Genomic DNA, 9,219 nt, shown 5'->3' on the forward strand with positions numbered 1-9,219 from the left:
TATTTTTTATTTAACTTTTTGTTCTAGCTGCATAAAAATTATACTATCAGAATTAAAATTCAATTTCCAACAAGATAGAGCTAAAATTATTTTTACATCAGTTTCAGTTCAAGCGCTATTTTGTTTGCAACGATAAAAAATATATAAAAAATTTTGACTCCCAGTTAAAGTTGTATAAAAAAGAAGAAAATGGAGTTGAATGGGCATATAATTTTATCAATTCAAATAGAGGAGAGTTCTGTATTTGAATCTATTTTTATTTTTCTCATAGCCATATCTGTTTAGATTTTATTTGATAATTTTGATCAGTGTGCGGAATGATATGGTGTGCGGTTTGACCCGGTTTTACTCTACCTTTTTTCGTTATGTTTTAAAACTTAACGAGTTAAGGAAATGATAAAATTTTTCCGGTGTTTTGATCTGTTGTTGTTGCTTGTTTATTTTTGTTTTATTGATAACTTTTACAATATTTAAATTTTTATAGATAAACATTTTTTAAAGAGTAATTTATTAAGTTGTTTTTTACTATTTGGTTTGAAGTTATTTTTTTATAAATAAAATCTTTATTATAAAACTATTAGTGCGACCAAAAATTAAGATGCTTTTCAACTGGATTACATAATTCGTAAACTTTTAGTGCAAACGTGGCTTTTTCAAGCTCTTTTTGCATGATTCTATACCAAGGGTTTTTAATTTTCCAAGTAGTTTGGTAAAGGAAATTAAGCCTAGAAAACCTCCAGGTAAAAGAAAAATCACAAATGTGAGTGAAATTAATATCAAAACAATAAAAGATGATACTTCATTTGAAACATACTTCTCTAGAAACAGCCTCTTTAGACAGAGCTAAAAGACAGAGCTGTAATACCTTGAGGAATTTAAAAAAACAGCCTTAGAACCTCCTCTAAAATAAAAAAAATATTACCTCAACGATTTTAAAAAACGACAGTCTTTTAATGTAGCATTAAAATTAGTTTCTTAAAAAATTATAATTTTGCAGCAAAAGAATATCTAACTTACAATCTTTACTTAAACATTTGAAGGAAATCCAAATGATTGACGAAGAATCCTCCCTTAACTTTCTGGAAGTGATATTTACTAAAAATATAAAGTAATAATCTATGTGAACTTTCCATTCAAACTTTTTAATTAGGTATAGGTAATAATTTCTTAGACATTTTAAAATTATTTAATTTTTTGTAGGACACAATGTCTGCTTCTACAAAAACCATTTTTAAACAATTACTAAAATCCATAAAATCCATAAAATTTTCTTGTCAAAAATCGCTTCTTAAATTCTTTTTGCGATATGTTTCTTATATGCAATAAAAATTTTAAAAATAATAATTATTTTTTAAAGGCATCCAGGGTAAACTTATTGTTGCCATTATTTATTATTGATAAAGTAGCGCGAAAATTCACAAAAATAATGTGGAAATCAAAACGGCGTTTCTTCATGACAAAAAAATTCGCTTCGCGCGATTTATTTCGCCTTGTGGAAAACGGCCTTAATATTCAATAATTGAATAAACCGGTGTTGTCATAACAACTAACTGAAATATCTTTATAAGTAATAAATATTACTTTAGAGATTGTATTTCTTTTTATTTGCTTATATTTACCTTTAGTGATATACTTTTTATAAGCTTTATATTTTGTTACAGAATTTTTTCATATTTTATTTAAAACAATATTAATTTTTTAAATAAACTAAACCCACAAGCCTTTTAAAAGTAAATATATTTGGACTATTTTGTCTCTGCACACTAGTCAGCTTTGCGCAGTGGCATTACCATAGTCAATGAGGTTAAACCGAGACGTGGTTATTGCTAGTTGAAAACTTTTCCCAATACCCCGCTAGACGACGTGAAATATCGTCGGCTAAGCAATTTTTAACGGTCTGCTTGCGGACCTTCTCAATATGCAATTAAATCAGCGATCGCTCTAAAAGCTTAACCCCAGTGTTTTATTGTGTTTATGAACTGGGTATGATATTAGGTAATATTTAACTCTCTTTTACTCTAAAAGTAGGGACGTATAAGAGTTCCAACCGGAAGCTGTGACTATAAGTTCATTTCGGTTCCGGCAGAAATACAATTTTTCAGGCCAGAATGCCGAAATTTATTTTTTACCTTTATTGTTTAACACAAACTGTAAATTAAATCAAAAAATCATTGTCCTACACGGTAATGAAGAAGCGTAGGAAAAAAATACAAAATTCTAAACGAATACAATACAATTTTATTTGCAATAATCAGTTATGAAAGGATTTCTGAAAATTTAGAAATACTGTGGTGCAAAAAGATTTGCTGTCAATTTTTGGGCAACAAACTAGCTCTTTTTTCATCAAAACCTGCTACCTGCCTTTGAGAATAGTCTTATTTTAACTGTTACTTAAATTTTAAATTGTTAAAATGCCTATTACTGTAAATAATTCAATTTTAACCAAAATGAAAAAAAAGAAACTCAAAAAACTTTTAGTTATCTAGTTTTTTCCTTCGAATAATGATGTTTTAATGGTTCATAAAATTTGGAGTTTTTTAAGTTTTCTGTCAACAGCTTTCTTAGTCTTCAACTTTTTTTCTGTTTTCAGTTAATTAGTGGTTGCTAGCTAGTAGTTGCTATTTTTAACAAGGCTGCCAAGCGCTTAGCAGCCTTTTTAAAAATAACTTCATCAAGTAAATTGGATAATAACTATCTAGTAGCCAACATATATGCTGTGGTGATAACCGCACAGCCTATATTATGGTTCACCCATAATACTTCTATTATAAGCAGATTTAACGCAGATACTAGAACGTTGGACTATTCAAAAGATAACACAAGCATGTTATTAAGCAAACTCAGAGTTTTTCATGTAACTAGATTGTTTTAATAAAAACAAAACACAAAAGCAGAAACTGTTTACTTTGTAACAACCTTTCGCATTCTCTTTTAACTTAATATTCAGTAGTTTAAAATTCAGATATATTATTTAAAATATATTTATTAACTTGCTTTATTCAAAAGTTTTTCCGTCAAAAATACTCTATTAATACTGCCGCTATTGGTTGTAAAGTATTTTTTTCCGATTTCGTCTTCAAATCAACGCGTGTTTTGTTTTTTAAGTCTAGCACGATTATAAAATTTTTAAGTTTGGTTTATGCATTTTTCTATTTTGAAGATTTTTCAAAGTCTAACTTTACCAGACTTCGAAAAAACGGATCACCTATATTCATTCTTCCCCCTTCCCTCACACGCCCCACCCCCCGTTTCCTATTAAATCACATGATGTTATTTTTGTCCGCAGATTATTTCACCTATTAGAGTTTAATTGACCACTCGTTGGTTTATTTGTTAAAAGTTAGATCATTTTTTTTTTGTTTAAGACATAATATCAAATTTCTATACGAAATAATCTAATTAGAGTTAACCATTAATATTACTTTCTTTTAATAATTAGTTGCTATATTTATACGCAAAACAAGTAGGGGAGAACGGGGTAACATGGTGAAGGGGGCAAAATGACAAACTGCTTTGCCTAGTCAAACCGTTCAATAAAAAGATAGTTTAAAAAGATGGCAATGAAAACTGGATATATGGGTACTATTTTATATAACATTTAGATTTTGTAAACATTGCCCTTGTGGATTTATTCACATAAGTCTATTTTTACGATTTTTGAAATAATTTTTTTTGTTTCAGTTTGGTCCTTACTATTCCAGACTGAGCTGCCTTTTGAATTCTTTAAAACTTTTAATTGGTACAAAAAAAATTTTTCAATATTATTTTAGTAAATGTATGTGTTGTAGGGTTTTAGAGTTATTGATTGAATTAGAATAACTGTGTCAGCGGGGCAAGTTGGTCGGGGCAAGATAACGAATCTGCCATCTTACTCCGTCATATTTTGTTAAATTCAAAATATCTTAACCAAGTAATACTACATCTTTTTTTACACAAAAAGGAACTATATAAACTAAAACACACACTGTATATACATATATATATATATATATATATATATATATATATATATATATATATATATATATACATATATATTTATATATATATATATATACATATATATTTATATATATATATATATATATATATATATATATATATATATATATATATATATATATATATATATATACATATATATTTATATATATATATATATATATATATATATATATATATATATATATATATATATATATATATATATATAGATATTGTTTTAGATATGGTTCTCACATAGATAAGAAAATACTAGAGGTGTTAATGATAAGTGGACAAGTGAAAATCTCCGTTTCGCATTTGAAGCTGTGCAAAAAAAACAATAGTAGTAGGGTAGATTAGGGTATTATGAGCACCTTAAGCAAAAATTGAAACAATTTCAAAAATAATTAAGCTGGATCCAAAATTTTTGCGAATAAACAATATTTAGGGATCCCTTCTCATGATCCACTTAGATATTTGGGCACCCAAAATTTTTTCTTAAAAACACAGAGGTTTTAAAAAAGTCACAAAAGTGCTCATATTACCCAGACCACTTGGTTATATGAGCACTTTAAATTAGCTCACAAAAAAACATCAATTTTGTAAAAAAATACCAACCTGACAATTAGAACTAATTTTTGGAATATAATGATTCGTTATTAACAAACCTTATCATTAAAAAACCAAATTTTAAACCACTTTTGTTGAAACAATACTACTATGTTTTCCGCAAAAAAAAAAAAAAAATTTGTTCGTTTTTTTTTCAATTTTATCAACTCAAACCTTTGAACGATAAAAATTCAACTTTTTTGGATTTAAATTACAGAAAAATATTTAGTATTGTTAAAATATTAAAAAGTTTTACTATATTTTATTTTTATTCAAAAAACAATTAAAACCACTACTTTTTTAGGACTTTAAACTAGGTAATTTCAATGAAAATCACTGGGTAATTTGAGCATGCTCATATTACACAAAAATGGCATCTTTAAATAAAATCAAAACAAAATATTTCTATGCATTGTTTTTCAAGCCAAAAAGGATTGGATTTTTAGCTAACATATTTTTCTTTATGAAAAAATTAATTTCATTATTTTAGCACCAAAGTTTCGCGCCACAGATGCATTCATGCGTGATGATATTATTTTAAAAACGCAAAAAATTTAACAGCGTTTTAATTAGATGATACCCGCTAATTACTGCATATAGATTTACGCTAATTGTACTGATTCCTGTAATCACCACATAAAGTCGATTCAAAAAATACATAGCAACTTTAACTTTACTGCTTACATCTAAGAAATCTTTAAGTATGCTCATTTTATTATGGTGCTCATATTACTCTAATCTACCCTATAAATCAAACATCAACAAATTTTGGAATTCCTGAGACCATATATATGCAAGTCTCCGGAAAAGTAAGGGTTGATGCGGAAGTTATCGGACAAAATAAAAACGTCGATAACTTATTTATAAATAAAAAAACAAACTACTATTATATTTTTTTTAAATACAGCATTTATCTTTAAATAAAAATATATTATTTTTTATATGAAAAAACACCACCATCTGCAATTGATCTCAATTTGCTCTGACGCCTTTCATATGCAATTGTAAAAAGTTTAAATCAATTTCTTGTAGTTTTAATTTAATGCGATCAATCAAAACTTGCTCTGTTGAAGCTTGCCAATCTCCCTCGTAAACCTTCTGTGCCAAATGTCCCCAAAAATTTTCAATTGGTCGTGCTTGAGGCACATTCGGGAGATTGGATTGTTTATCAACGTAATAGACATATTGGTCCATCCGATTTAAAGAATCTTTAGAATAATGAGAACTTGCTAAATCTGGCCAAAATAAATAGTTAAAGTCTCCATGATACATGTGAATAAATGGAAGAAGTCGTATTTCTAAACATTCATTAATATAGATTGATGAATTGATCGCTACAGCCTTGGAAGTGCGAAACAATGGCTCGGACATACCACGATCAGATATGGCTATCCACATTAGTAATTTTTTTGGAAATTTCTCTTCTCCTATAAAACGAACACTTTCTGGGCATGTCTTTTTGTTGTTTGTGTAGTATCCAGAATTTCCAGGCATGTTGTCCCCTGCAAAACAAAAGTATTTTTCGTCATCGATGACTAGAAGCGATTTTGTGTTATAGTGTTGGTTAACTAGTTTCCTGCTTCTTTTCTTTGCCTTTATTTGTTGTTCTATAGTGTATTTTGGAGTCTTTTCACGTTTTCTATATTTAATATTCATTTTTTTTAACTGACGACCAATTGTCGATTGATTTACACCGAATTTATTACCTATTTTTCTCTGACTGACCCCTTTTCGATTGTTGACAAGTCTCGTTAATTCGGCTTTCTTTTCTCTAGTCCAGGATGTCGGACGACCAGGGTGCTTTCTATCAGAAAACGATTGAACAGTTTCAAGTCTTTTTAGGTTATCATATATTGTACTTCGAGCAAATCCTTCCTTTTCAAAATGATTTATGATTTATTTATTTTTAATATTAGGTTTATTTACAAAAAACATTTTTAGTCGCTTTCGAAAAGGTTCTCCTTTAGCTGCATTTAATCTCATTTTAAATAATTGTGTTTCAAATAATAAAGTTTATATTTTATAGAACGTTTATGCCTACGCATAAAACCACAAAAATTAATTATTATGCTCAAATAATGAAATTAGGATTTGTCCTATAACTTCCGCATCACCCGTTATCCAGTCAATAATGGAAGATTACGCAAAGTATTTTCTGGTGACAAACACGCAAGACCAACCCAAAATGATCCAGTGTTATTGATTCTAGACATTTATTCATCGTATCTTAGTTTGGCTGCCATAGATTACTGCCGCCAATCTAATATAGTCATGGTAACACTTCCACCACATGGGAGTCACAGGATGCAACCTTTGGATTTCACTTTTTTTGAACCCTTTAAAACATACTTTTGTCAATCAAGTGACAATTAGATGACAAGTCATCCAGGCAGAGCATAACAGAAGCTCAAATTGGCAAATTAGTTAAGGATACTTTTGATAGAGCTGCCACAACAGGAATAGCTACAAAGGGTTTTTTAGAAACTGGAATTTGGTCTTTCAATCAAAATATATTTACTGCTGCAGATTTTGCTCCATCTTTGACTAGTGATCGCCCACCTCAGTCAACCGTGCAAATTGAATACCCAGTTATAATTCAATTGGGTTCTCAAATACCTGAAACATCTGGGCTAATTCAATCTAGCATGCATGTTGAACAACCATTAGAAATAGATTCTGAAACGAGTGTCACAAAATTCTGTAGTTGGTACAAATTCTCCATTTAAAAATCAAGTTACAATAAAAAAAATGAAATAGCAAAGAAAAAATTGTTGAAGAAAGTGGATTTGGGGCTATCCGGTGAAAAAAAAAGATTCTTTACTAACAAAGAAATCTAAACGATTTGCAGAAGGCAATACATTGAAGAAAAATAAGCCTCAGTCAAATGAAGCACCATGTATACTTGACAGTGGAAAGCAATTCAACAAAGAGCTTAACCAAATTAAAGATGAATCACCATGTTTGTGTAGTTATTGTGGATATGTGTTTGGAGAAAAAATGGATCCATTATTTGAAGACGACTGGCTAAGCTGTAAACAATGTTATAACTAGGCTCATGAAAGTTGCGGTACTGTCCTTGGGAGTTTCACTTGTTATGGCTGCCAATCAGAAAATCTTCAAAGTAATACAAAAAGCAAAAAAAAAATAGAAATATTTTAAGAGACTTTTAAATTTTCTGTTAATGTGGGACAAAAAACATGTGTTTTATTAATTTTTTGTTACTAAACTTGTATTACTGATATTGAGCGTGTTTTATTTCGCATTATGTTATAGTTTTAAGATTTTAAGTTTGTGTAGCTTCCACGTTAAGAGATTTAAAACTGTTAGTCAGTAATTTGGCTATAGTGTATAGTTGGTCAACTCCAAAAAGCAGTCTGTCGCAAGTCTGTTCAGTTTTAAACTGCGGTAAATAGGTGCTATGAGTGCAGCTACCCCAATTAGGTACAGAATGAGCAACCTAAGCAATCTGGCTTAGGTGCAGAATGAGTAACCTGGCTTTATTTTGCAGTTAATTGAGTTACACTTAATTACATTTTCCAATGCCTAATTGACTGTGAATTGGAAAACGCAGTTTCAGTCATCTTGTCCCACTATCGGAGCAAGATGAAAAATTTAAGGACTTTTTGATTTTGTTTGTTTGGGTATGTTTTTATTGTAATTAACAAATTACCTTGGGGATGTTAAAAAATTAGGGTGTTAAATACATACTGACAAAATATTAGTAAGCTATGACTGGTGGTCTTGTAGGAAACAAGGATTTTTGAAACGTTAACCATGTTACCCCGTTTTCCCCTAATAGGGTAGATTAGCGTAATATGAGAACCTTGGTAATATGAGCATACTATAAAGTTTCTAAGATGTAAGCAGTGAAGTTAAAATTGCTTTATATTTTTTTAATCCACTTTATGTGGTGATAACAGAAATCAGTATAATTAGCGTAAATTTATATGCAGTAATTAGCGGCTCTCATTTAATTCAAACGCTGTTTAATTTTTTGCTTTGCTAAAATATTATCATCACATATGAATGAGTCTGTGGCACGAAATTTTGATGTTAATATAATGAAGTTTAATTTTTCATTAAAAAAAATGTATGTTAGCTAGAAATCCGTTTCATCTTTGTTTGAAAAAGAATGCATAGAAACATTTAGTTTTGACTTTATTTAAACATACTCTTTTTGTGTAATATGAGCATGCTCAAATTACACAAAAAGAGTTTTTCATTGAAATTACCTTGTTTAAAATCCTAAAATTGCAATGGTTTTAATTTATTTTTGAATAAAAGCAAAACATAGTAAAACTTTTTAATTATTTTATCAATATTAAATATCTTTTTATAATTTAAATTCAAAAAATTTGTAACTTCATCGTTTAAAGGCTTGAGTTAATAAAATTGAAAAAATAACTTTTTTTTTTGGGTAAGACAAATTGTGTTGTTTCAATAAAAAGTTTTGTTAATAACAAATCATAATATTCCTCAAATTAGTTCTAATTCTCGGTGTAGTTGAGGCAATTTTAAAATATTATAGCGTCTCTATGATATTTTGTTGACTACGACATATTTCGGTTAAATGATCAGGTCTGTGAATTATGAAAAGATGAAAAAAATTAAAATGATAAATTGTGC

The 9,219-nt window shown here is 28.8% G+C and overlaps 1 non-coding gene across 1 annotated transcript; it reads left to right on the forward strand.

The window, feature by feature from the left end:
* Window positions 1-1,769: 1,769 nt before the first annotated feature.
* Window positions 1,770-1,908, forward strand: LOC124809297 (U4 spliceosomal RNA). The gene has a single exon (XR_010637791.1). It is a non-coding gene; the product is annotated as a U4 spliceosomal RNA (small nuclear RNA).
* The last annotated feature ends 7,311 nt before the right edge of the window (window positions 1,909-9,219 follow it).

The sequence above is a fragment of the Hydra vulgaris genome, chromosome 03, assembly GCF_038396675.1.
Source record: "Hydra vulgaris chromosome 03, alternate assembly HydraT2T_AEP".
Taxonomy (NCBI): Eukaryota; Metazoa; Cnidaria; class Hydrozoa; order Anthoathecata; family Hydridae; genus Hydra; species Hydra vulgaris.